Source organism: Nothobranchius furzeri, chromosome 12, assembly GCF_043380555.1.
Source record: "Nothobranchius furzeri strain GRZ-AD chromosome 12, NfurGRZ-RIMD1, whole genome shotgun sequence".
Lineage (NCBI taxonomy): Eukaryota > Metazoa > Chordata > Actinopteri > Cyprinodontiformes > Nothobranchiidae > Nothobranchius > Nothobranchius furzeri.
The window spans coordinates 8,212,842-8,225,541 of NC_091752.1; the positions used below are offsets into that span (position 1 = coordinate 8,212,842).

Sequence of the window (12,700 nt, forward strand, 5' to 3'; positions counted from 1 at the left end):
GGTGGAGAGCAACTGCAGCGCCTTGCTCTTAAATCTGCGGCCGCCTTGATCTTATGAGGTTATTGTTGCCTACGTATGCATGACGTCAGAGCAAGTCGGCGTGAAGTCGGACACAAATTTAACTGGCATGCACTGCGCGCCGACAACGGTGATCTAATCTGCGCAGAACTGGCTCATCTTGAACAAGGCCATTGTTAAAGTGTATCGTGATTATGGCAAACTGTCAGTTATGTGCTGAATCATAGTCTAATGTCATGAACAAAAAATAAATTAATAAAACAATCATGTATAACTAGCCAGTCAGTAGGTTCTGACTGACTGAACAGATTTACTTATCCATCCATCCATCTTCATCTGCTTAAGTAGCCTAAGCAGGGAGGCCCAGACTTCCCTCTCCCCAGCTGCTCAGGCCAGGTCCTCCGGGTGAATCCCAAGGCATTCCCTGGCCAGCCAAGAAACATATTCCTTCCAATGTGTTTTCTCTCGGTTGGACGTGCCCCGAAAACCTCACCAAGGAGGTGTCCAGGAGGCACCCTAACCAGGTGCCCAAGCCATCTCTACTGCCTTTCCTCAATGTGGAGGAGCAGCGGGTCTACACCGAGCCCCTCTCAGATGACAGAGCTTCTCACCATATCTATAAGGGAGAGTCCAGATACCCTGCGGAAATAGCTCGTTTCAGCCGCTTGTATTCACAATTTCATCCTTTGGTTCACTACTCTTTTTCTACAGTCACTGGTCACTACCCAAACCTGTGACCGTAGATGAGGGTAGGAATTTTTCTCTTAAGTGTTTTTCTCCCCATAAGAAGCTACAATGATGTTCTGCTGAGCTGTGGTGGCCTCATGGAGAGGGCCATCCTCTAGCACACTGCTGCTAACCACATTCTCCCTCTCCTGATAATAACACTTTACTTTCCTTGACATTGAATGTGCTACTACTAGTTTATCTGTTTAATTATAGATTCACTAGGATGAATACAATAAAGTTTATCTCTCACCAAATAGAATATTTACTAAGAAATCACAATGTAACCATAGTAATGCTTGTTATATATGTTGTGTGTGTGGGTGGATTGGTGTTGGGGTGTGTGTGTGTGTGTGTGTGTGTGTGTGTGTGTGTGTGTGTGTGTGTGTGTGTGTGTGTGTGTGTGTGTGTGTGTGTGTGTGCGCGTGCGTTCTGTCCTCCATCCCCAGTGAGTCGTGGTGGATGGCTGCTTATACTGAGCCAGGATCCTCTGGAGGTTTCTTCCTGTTAAAAGGGAGTTTTACTCTCCACTGTCGCTGCATGCTTGCTTAGTATGAGGATTGCTGTAAAGACTCTGACACTAGTCAGTGACTCGATGCAACTGGTGGGTTCCTTATATAGGAAACTTTTTCCTGATTGGATTAATGAACTGACCTGTATTGTAATGTTTACTGTGTGACAGGCGTGTTGCAAGATTTTCAAAAGTGTGGGGGATGTTGTCTGTGCCTAAAATAATTTCATGTTATTCATCTTGTTAGTTTAATTTCCATAATAGCGAGCAGGTGCGAATTTTAGACGCGTCAGGCATGTGTCCGTTTTAAACATGTTTAAACTGTTCAGAATACAAATCCAGGCTCTGTCTCGTTAGATTGGTGTAACTAAAGTTTGTACTGAATGAAACTTTACATTAAACCATGTTGAAAAGAAAAGGATCCGATTAAATCGTTTCCCCCTCAATGAAAGAAAATTAAATTGGGAGTTTTTACTTCATATTTTAGAAATAAAAATGACGGGGGGAAAAATTCATGATGTCTTTTTAAACGAAATTTTCTAGCCCGACCTGCCTGCTTCACTTAAGTCACTGCTTATTAAGGTCTGTCCAAAATTACCGTGACCCACCCAAAAATGTAAACCTGGCACCATGCCTGTTGTTATAAACCTCTGCAAATTGTTGTTCTTCTCTTTATCAAACTGAGAGTTTGTACAGCTAATGTCAAGTTGTAAAATTATGAATTCAGTTGAGCTCTTCCCTCCCTCTCCTGTCGGGTTTCAAGGAGAAACAGAAGAGGGAGGGGAAGAAGGAGATGAGGCAAACAGAGTGAGTGCGACGTAGAGAAACCAGACTGGTGTGGAGGTGAGCAAAACGGCTGGAAATGTGTGGGTGTTGAATCCCCCACATCCCCCACGGGTGCGACGCCCTTGCTGTGTGAAGTGCCTTGAGATGACTCTTGTCGTGATCTGCGCTTTATAAATAAACTTGAATTGAATTGAATTGAACACAGATCGACTGGTAAATCGAAGCAGGACCTCTTCCCTGACCTGGAAAAAAAATTATACCCTTTTCCTTTTCAAATCAAAATCAAATCATGTTTATTTGTATAGCAAATGCAACAATGTTGCCCAAAGTGCTGAACATAGACATATAAAAACCTTAAAAAATAAAAGCAGTCAAGTAAAAACACAATAAAACATAAAAAACAATAAATAAAAAATCAGGCATAAGAAATGATAAAACACAGGACCAACAAGTCATCAAGGAATAGTGTAAGCTGTCGAGTAAAAGTAAGTTTTCAGTAGCTTTTTAAAAATGGCAACAGATGACTCCTGCCTAATGGAGATAGGCAACATATTCCACAGAGTTTGTGCTGCCACAGAGAAAGATCTAAAACCTCTTTTCTGTAGTCTTACCCTAGGCACACTCAACCTACGCTGGTCAGCCGAACGCAATCCACGAGATGGAACAAATGGCACGAGGAGTTCACATCCATAACCAGGAGCAAGTTCATTCAAACATTTGTAAGCTAAAACCAAAATCTTTAACTGCACACAGAACTTAACTGGGATCCAATGCAGAGAGGCAAGAACTGGAGTAATATGATCAAACCTACATGTGCCAGTCAGGAGACGGGCTGCAGCCTAGCAATACATCCATGATTAATACCCAAGAAAAGACTATTGCAGTAGTCTAAATGAGATGTTATAAATGCACGGATAAGCTTCTCAAAGTCATTCCAAGTCAACAAGGATTTAACCAGTGTTGTGCCCAAACGCGTTCATTGAACGATCGTTCGTGAATTTGTTCGTTTTTTTTTCGTGAAAGTGAACTGAACTCCTTCGTATTTTGCCTGACGAACGTAAAAGTGAGTGCGTTCATCCTGGCGTGCGTGAACGGGTTTATGAACAAGTTCTACAGTACAGCCCTGTGGGACCCCATATTTCAGGAGAGCATCACTCGAGCAAAAGCTACTAATCTTAACAGTCACATATCTGTCAGACAGGTAGGAACTCATCCATGAGAGGGCTGAACCAGAGAGACCGACAAACTTCTCCAGATGATCGAGAAGTATGACATGATCAAGAGTATCAAAAGTGGCAATCAGATCTAAGAGTAATAAATAGACTGTGTCACCCGCATCAGTATACTAATAAATATCATTGAGCACTCTCACTAGTGCAGTTTCAGTTCTATGCTTTGCTCTAAAACCTGATTGAAAAACTTCTAAAATTTGGTTATCATCTAGAGATGGTCAGACAATCACTTAAAAACGACTTTCTCAAGAACCTTGGAAAGAAATGGCAGGGTAGAAATGGGTCAATAATTGGATAATATCATCAAGCCGGGTTTCTTGAGAAGGGGTTTGATTACAGCTCTTTTCAGACTCTTTGGAACGTCCCCAGACTGCAGACTAGAACTGATTACACTATGAACCATAATTGAAGTTGCTGGCCAAACGTCCTATACAATAGAAGATGGAAAAATGTCAAGCGCAGAGCTAGGTGGTTTCATGCTCTCAACTATTTCATCCAACCTAACTCGGGATACAGACTGATATGTCCTAGTTTGCTTATTCAGGTGGACCAACAGGAGTCTCTCCAGGACCTTCGTGATGTGGGATGTCAGGGCAACCGGTCTGTAGTCATCACTGACTGATGGGCGAGTTTTCTTTGGAACTGGAACAAGGCAGGATGTTTTCCACAGGACTGGAACCTTCTCCTGGGCCAGGCTGAGGTTGAAGAGGTGCTGCAGGATCCCACAGAGCTGCTCTGCACAGGCCTTCAGTAGCCTGGGGCTGACACCATCTGGACCTGCAGCCTTGTTCCTGTTCAGTCTCTCCAGCTGACTCTTTGCCTGACTTCTAGAGACAGATAGGTGGGAGGGGGAGGTAAATGGGGCAGCAGCATCTCCTGACTTGGTTGAAGACAGATTTATAGAACCAGAAGAGTCCATGACTGTGTTAAGCTTGGTTTATGCTTGACGCATTTTCTTTCCGCTTGGTGATGCGGCTCGCGGATGGAACGCGCTTCACAACTTCCAGCGTTTATTGTTCATGCGGCTTGTCTCTGCGGTGAGCCAATATTCTCCCAAACTGTAGGGGGCAGCATGGAGCTCTACTACATGCATCCAACACTACACCATAGTAGAAGTAAAAATTACTGTTGTTTACAACATGGCATTCCAGCATTTTTAACAGCGTCCTCGTCTTTTCCGACAGTGCGGGCTATTTCTCTCCAAGAATTATTAACAACACGTTGATCACGGTGATCTTTGAGAGCTGAATCATACAAATGTCTGTATTTACGAACCTCTGCCATACTAGTTCTTGCCAGTCCGCCATGTTTTTCCGTGTTCGATCGTCCGCGTGGATAGAAAATTTCCTAGGTGCGCAGAGCGGAAATTTTGGGCCGTGCGGAGGCCAGGTGGAGGGGCGTGGTTGTTAAAATGATGCAATTTTGCCGCACGGAGCAGTGCGAACCTCGCGTCAAGCATAAACCAACCTTTAGAGGACAAAAGAGCTGGCGTGTGACAGGAAAATGTTGGATCAGAGGATGATGGGATGTCTGATTGGCTGGGGACAGGCGAGGAGGATGCTGGGTTTGTTCCTGAACTGAACCTATTGAAGAACTTGTTCAGTTCATTGGCTGTGTCCAGGCTGTCATCTGTGCAATCCTTTCTCTGGTTGAAGCCTGAAAGGAAATCATGTTTCTTTTGTGAAAATCTACTGACTGATGCACAGATCTGCACAATAAATTATATACTATATAGTGATTATTAATTACGTCAAAAAACATGATACCAGTCTGGGGGATTGTTGTTTTACTGGACCAAATCTGGGGCAGCTAAGATTGTGTCACGTGTCTTTTATCCCTAAAATAAATGACATTGGTATAAAACTCGCTCTAGTAGCTAAGAGTACATGTCTGACCTATCAATTCATTTGTTTAAAACTAATTGTCTATTTTTTTTTGTAAAAGGACAAAGAAAAAACCTTTTGAGTTTTAGTCAGCTAAAACTAATACTAAAAAGCATTGTCGTCCTAAAGACCAAGACTAAAATTAAGATGCCCGCCAAAAACAACACTACCATCTATCCTCCCAACCTCCCTCCCCACCCCTTAACTACTTCAAGATTTACATAGAAGTCGACCAATGTTGGTTTTCCTTTTGCAGATGCTAATGCTGACATGTAGAGGTCACCGCCATCCGAAGGTTGATACGTGCTACCACGTTTTTTTGGGCCAATTTTCATGGCTGATATCTAAACCTTTTCTACCTTATATCACTAATACTAACAGCTAACATACAAAATGTTTGAATCTGAATTTATTTTCAAAATCTGAACCTAACCAACTGGTAAATCTAAATTTATGGCACTGCTCAGTGTTAAAATCAGATTTCTAACTAAAGTTAATCAAACAAACAAATTAACTAAGATTAAATATTCTAAGCTGGTTTGTTAAAAAAAAAGTTGAAAATAATTTTTCAAGCACCAGCTGGGGACTAGAAACGTCTAGACTAAATGAAGAGAAACTGGCAGGCCGAGATATGATTTTGAACTACAATAGAGGAATCAGGAACAATACGACTAATGCACACATGCAAGCGACTGGGAGACAAAAGAGACAGGCTGAGGCAGATGTTTTGGAAAAAAGCCTTCGAAACCAGTTCTTCTTCTTCTTTTTTGTCTTTTTTTCTTTAGTTTCCTTAAGAATTTCCTCCATTTGTTGGAGTGTACCGCCTAAGACGCTTTCCAAAGTTTTTGTCTTCTCGATGTTCTCTTTTATGCCTTTAAGTGAAATTTCGTCAAATAGGACTGTCTTTTTAAGTGCATCCACAATACGTTCTGTGGACTGTTCTTGAAAGACAGTTTCTGCTATCGTCTCTGGTCTAAAATCTAATAATTGTATCTCAAAGGCAGTTTCTTCAACCATCTCCACAACACAATCTTGGGTTTGTTCTTGAAAGACAGTTTCTGCTACTGTCTCTGTGCTACAGTCTGAAATTTGATCGTCGAAGACAGTTTCTGCTATCGTCTCTGGTCTAAAATCTGATAATTGGTTACTAAAATCTTCATTTTGGTTTTCAAAGTGTTGATTTCTGTGAGAATCGAACCTCATTTTGTGATCATTTTTAAGGGGCAATGGCTGTGAATTATGATTCCTCAGATACCTATGGTTTTGTGCCAAAGGCGGTCTCTGAGGAACGTTTTGGGGACCGAAATGTTGATTTCTGTTAGGATTTACCCTCATTTCATGATGATTTGGGTGAGGTAATGGCTGCCATTTAGGATCCCTTGGGCCTGCGTATATTCGTGTCTGAGGGGATCTGTGATGATATGGTCCCTGCCATGGCTGGACTCTGTTGTACTCACGCCATGGGCCAGGGTGAGGTCCAGAACGAATGTTTTCCATCTTCCAATGACGAATTGAAACATGGTTCATATTTTGTGGAGGACAGTGATTTCCGTTGTAATAAAATCGTTCCTCATTATGATATGGTCCCTGCCATGGCTGGACTCTGTTGTACTCACGCCATGGGCCAGGGTGAGGTCCAGAAGGAACATTTTCCATCTTCCAATGACGAATTGAATTGTGGTTCCTATTTTGTGTTGGACAGTGATTTCTGTTGTAATAAAATCGTTCCTCATTATGATATGGTCCCTGCCATGGCTGGACTCTGTTGTACTCACGCCATGGGCCAGGGTGAGGTCCAGAACGAATGTTTTCCATCTTCCAATGACGAATTGAAACATGGTTCATATTTTGTGGAGGACAGTGATTTCTGTTGTAATAAAATCGTTCCTCATTATGATATGGTCCCTGCCATGGCTGGACTCTGTTGTACTCACGCCATGGGCCAGGGTGAGGCCCAGAACGAACGTTTTCCATCTTCCAACGACGAATTGAATTGTGGTTCATATTTTGTGGAGGACAGTGATTTCCGTTGTAATAAAATCGTTCCTCATTATGATATGGTCCATGCTGTGGTGTAAATCTGACACCTTGACTGCCAGAATAGTTCATCATACTTGGTCTGGGATTTTGGTTGAAATTCCTTTGAATTTTTCTGTCAGTGTAGTAATGGCTGTTTTTTTTCCCAACAGAGGTTGATGGCACTGAATGCGTTGTGTGTTTGTTACAGTTCTGTGAAATTGTATGAAAATCGGTTAGCCCCTCTAGAGGTGTTGACAGGACCGCTGACTGGCTGCAACTGCTGTGCTCAGACCTATATGGAATGATGATGTCACAAAGGGACAATAGAGCCCATTTGAATAGAATGTGTCCTTTCAAAATAAAATGAGGCTGAAATATTATCAAAGAATGCTTTTATTTTGAAATCCTTTTAAATGAAAATTCTAAAAACCATAGAAACCATAAATTTCTTTTAGGCTCTTTTAATTTAAACTAATATTAGCAAGGCAAGGAAAGGCAGCTTTATTTATATAGCACATTTCACACACAGAGGCAATTTAATTTGCTTTCCTCGAGCAAGAACATTAAAATCAACGTGACTGAAACTACAGTTTAAAAATTAAAAAGAAACAAAGGTAAAGGGTGAGCAAATACAGTGTAGAAGGTGCAGCATAAGAACATATTCAAAATCTGAGGAAAACATGAAGGCTTTCAAGTTTGATTTAAAGGTTTCTAGAGTTGGGGCACCTTTGAGGTCATGAGAAAGCTGATTCCCTGTGTGCAGACCTCAGAGCCCAGCTGGGTGTGTACACCTGAAGGAGATCTGACGTGTATTCTGGCCCCATGCCACTTAAAATTGATTTCATTTTAGTTAATCACAGTTTATTTATTAAGGAACCTGCTGCAGCAGCAGCAAGCAGGGCCCTTCCTGTTATGCACCTGGGGAGTTTTCAACATTAATGTCCTTTATTTTTCTCTATGGACCTTAATGCGGCTCGAACGGCAACGTGCACCCCCACAAATTATACATCAAAACGAACGGCTCGGCCGTGGGAGGTGTGCTGTTACTTTATAAGCGATCTGATTTAAAATGGTGAAATTATTAACAAAAAACTTTGAAATAATTCTCATTTTGAGTGTGTGTATGTGTCAATCTGCCTAGCCAGTAAAAACTCCCACGTTTGTGTGCAGCCACTTCCACTTCACTGAAGAAAATGATCACTTAATTAGGAACGTGCACCCACACAAGTGTTGCATCAAAACGACTGGCTCGGTTGTGGGAAGAGTGGAATGTCATGATTTTGGGGTGCTTACCCCAACATCACCCAAATATCGTGACTTGGGCCTTTTCACCCCAACGTCACCCTAATACCATTCTTTGGCCTCTATTGCATGTGGCCACTATCTTTTGCCAGCGGGCAGGCCCCTTTTAAAATTTCTTCAGGAATTTTCTGCTTAAACGGATTTATATCTAAAGAAGGTGGGTATCTGTATAAAATTACTACTTAAAAGGTGAATGTATTGAAATACAGTTCTACTACTTTCTGTTAGGTTTTTTTCCCAAAACCTTTTTTGGCAGTGCTGCTTCCTTTTCCTGAGTTCTCATCTTCATCAGGAGGCAGCAGAACAAACAAGAGAGAAGCAAACTAGCTGAAGAGTTTCATGTATAATGTGTGTAAGAATGTAAATGTTGTGTCATTAAAATACTTTAAACCGATACCAATATTTCCTTATGTTAAATTCAGTGCCGATATCGGCCAATATTAATAGTAGATTGAATATAGCGGACAGTTCATGTGTTATTTATTTATTTTTTATTCTATTGGAGGTTTCTTCCTGTTAAGGGGAGTTTTCCTTTCCACTGTCGCTACATGCTTGCTCAGTATAAGGATAGCTGTAAAGTCTTAGTCTGGCTAGCCTTCCTGTAAATGCAGAGCAACATCATTTCGCTTCAGCAAATGACTTTCCAGAGTCTACGCTAGTAAAGTCTCCCAACACAAGTAAGTGACTCGATGCAATCTGTTGGGCTTCCTAACATAGCAAACGTAACTACTTGGAATATTGTACAGAACTCAATGCACTGATCAGTAGGTTGAATTGGAATATTTACCTTGTGAAGGGCCTTAACGTGATTCTTTTTGTGATTTGGCTCTATATAAATAAACTGAATGGAATTGAAACTAAACTGAACTAATAGGTACACGCTACACATGTCAGATGAAATAATAAATGTAATTTCATTACAGTTAAAACAAGTATTGATGCCTGTTTGAGTTCAATTTTGTGTGATCTAAATTTTTATTCACAGGGAATATTTACTGAAGTTAAAGAAGTTGCTTTGTGCAGGTTTCTTAAAAATAAATCATAATCAAATGAGTCCGTTTTTTTTTTTTGGATGATTCTTTAAAAAGAACAGATTCTCAAGATCCAGATCCCTTAAAAGAGCCATGAATCCCTCTCATTGCTGTTGATTCCTGTTTTCAACATTCACTAGAAAATGCATAAAACCAATATTCTGGTAAAAATCAAACACACACAAATACAATTTCCTCGCTCTGTTGTTCTGGAAGGGCAATTTTCAGAAAGGTTGTTTTTGCTGGCCTGAGATCTACTGGGTTTAATGTAATGGTGGCCGACCAGGCTGGAACACAGAGAATGCTGCTTCACTCACTCTATAAACTAGATTTGGCGCAACAAAACTTTTTTTCTTTGTTGTGCTCTGAATATTTTCGCTGAACTCCGGAGACCCATCAGTTCACGTGTGTCTTTTGTAGGGGACGTTATTGTCAGATCTCTGTTTCAAACATCTTTGAAATCTGCATTAGTCCCACAATTTAGAGTAAATGACATCTCAATCGTGGCAAAGGTCAATCAGATTTTATTTATAAAGCGCTTTTCAAGCAAAGTGCGACTCAAAGTGCTTTACAGAATTAAAATTACCCGAAATTCCCATAACAGTTTGAAAACACACACACAATCACATCAGTAAAAATTTATATTCGGCTGAGTCCAGATGAGCCAAGTCAATCAATCAAAGCTTTATTTATAAAGCGCCTTCCGCAACCCTGTCAGGAAGCCCAAAGCGCTGAACATGGTACAGTTGTAGGTAAATATATTGAAGTAAGGTAAGGCAAGGAAACGCCATCAGTATCCGGCAGCCCCGGCAGCATCAGGTCGTCCAATCGACATATAAATACTGGACAATAGGTTTCCATAGACTCTATCATGTTGGGCTGCAGCTCTTTGACCCACGACATGCAGAATCATGCACGGAGACAAAGGTAAGTACAAAAGGTTTTATTTTTATGTACGAAGGAGATGATGGTCTGAGATCCGATGGTTCCGGTGGAGTTCTAGAATGGAGACAGGAGTGAGTATTTGCAGATTAGACCGTGAAAGAAATGAGTTTGTAGCTTACGGTGTCCTGGTTGTTGGTAAGGCTTAGAGGGGGTAAGCAAGTCACGGCTGGCTGAGCTGGTCGAGCGAGAGTCAGGTGTGGCTGGGAGCTGAGTACCAGAGTTCGGGGTGTCCGAGTTTGCAGGTGGGGATTGGAGAGCAGGCGGTCAGGGGTGAGCGACGGGACTGGCAGACAGGGTTGGAATCCGGTGAGTTTTCCTGCAGCTGATGGAGGTTTGGTTGGTGGAGGAGAAGTTTCCTGAGGAGGTCGGAGGAGAACAGGACAGATAATTTCAGGAAGGCGAAATACACAAAATATAACAAGTTTTCAGGCATAAGCAAGGTGCTGGCAAAGTTCTACCCAATGCTGAGTATCATCCGGTACTGATGAGTTGTCCCAATGCTCCTTAAATCCCCTGACCACTGATGAACAGATAGGTAGCAGCTGCTCTCCAGCTGCTCTCCAGACACACCCACCTGCACTCAGAGAAGACTCAGCACAACACAGTTAGACTCAGCACAAACCATGACAGGCTCCAATAACACATTTTTGAAGAAAAATGGGAGGTGGCCACCACCGCCATTTTGACCATGTCACAGGTTCCGTCAAGCCCGGACAATTCCACAAAAGGGAAGAGAGGTGGAGCTGAGGGTGGGGCTGTAAGGCTGGGATCAACTGACGACACCCGGTCGAACTAGCTACAAGCTAACCCAAAGCTAACGCGGAGGTAGGAGCTAAGCTAACGGAGGTAGCAACCTAGCTACAACCGGAGTTAACTGTGCACAACACCAGAGTTTCTGAGTCAGAGATACGCCGGGTTGACTGCTGGGTAAAACCGGGTGGAACACAGAGGTCTCTGAGAGCTCCACAAGCCGGCAGCTGCACAGCAGACAAGCACCGCTGCGATCTGAGATGCGCAGAGCTGCCGCTGGGGAGAACCGGGTGGAAAGGTTTCCATTCCAGAGCTCCACAAGCTGATAGTCGGAGCCCAGCTCCACCAACATGTTATATTTCAACCCATTTTCTAAAGTGCAGCATTATGTTAAATGCACTGGGTTTTACCCTATTACATTTACATTTCATGGTTAAAGGGACTTTACGGAGTTTTGAATTTTTATGCTCGCGAATGCCCCTCAGGCCAAAAGCGTAACGGCAGCTTCAATAGTAGGCCCGTGCAGGGCCGGCTCTAGGTAATTTGGTGCCAAAGGCGAGACTGCCCATTGCCCCCCCCACCCCCCCCCACCCCGCCCGCCCGCACGCCTCTCACCCAAACCCAAGTCCACCCGCCCACCACATATTGGAAAAAGCAACTCCACAGTTATTCCTTGGTTACTAATTTTTTATTTTAAATATTCACACAGCAACTCTTTAAAGTCAACAGCCTGAAGAATAAATGTAAGCTTGAAAGATAAGTAACCTGAGAATATTAATAACCAACAACTCAAAATGCTGTGCAAATGTCATGGGGGGGGGGGGGGGGGGATTCAAAATCAACAGTAGCATTAAACTGTGCAATCAAAAGCAAGACTCAAATATCAAAGTGTCATCATAAAGAAAGTTCTACTTTCCCGTTTGTTCAACTGCTGTGGCCAGTCAGCAGGATCCATGGGGCCAGCAGCTCATACATGTTCACAGACATCTGTTGAAGCTGATGATGGTGTCTCTTCAGGCTGTTGGACTGGAGCACTGAGCCTGCTGGTGTTGGGTTCTTCTTCTGTGAGAAAATAGACACACACACAGACACACACACGCACACACACACACACACACACACACACACACACACACACGCACGCACGCACACACACACACACACACACACACACACACACACACACACGCACGCACGCACGCACGCACGCACACACACACACACACACACGCACACACACACACACACACACACACACAAAGCAACTTAACCCTCCGATGCATGAATTACTTAAGAACAGTGCCACTTTCACGTTCAATATTCCTCAGTCATGTGCAGTGATGCTTTTCATTATTTTTAATGTTACTGGACTTTTAATTTTATTGATCTTTTTTTTAATCTGTTCTATGAAAACATGAATAAAATGATCAAAAACAAGTGGAAGTGAGAGCATCCATGGGGAATATTTGAAAAAAACGTATGTCTCACTCTCAGGTG

The 12,700-nt window shown here is 42.5% G+C and overlaps 1 long non-coding RNA gene across 1 annotated transcript; it reads right to left on the minus strand.

Annotated features, from left to right (window-relative positions):
• Nucleotides 1-10,436: 10,436 nt before the first annotated feature.
• On the minus strand, nt 10,437-11,134 carry LOC139062270 (uncharacterized). Its single transcript, XR_011515842.1, has 2 exons — nt 10,573-11,134; nt 10,437-10,507 (listed from the first exon to the last, which is right to left on the minus strand). It is a non-coding gene; the product is annotated as an uncharacterized lncRNA (long non-coding RNA).
• Nucleotides 11,135-12,700: the final 1,566 nt, after the last annotated feature.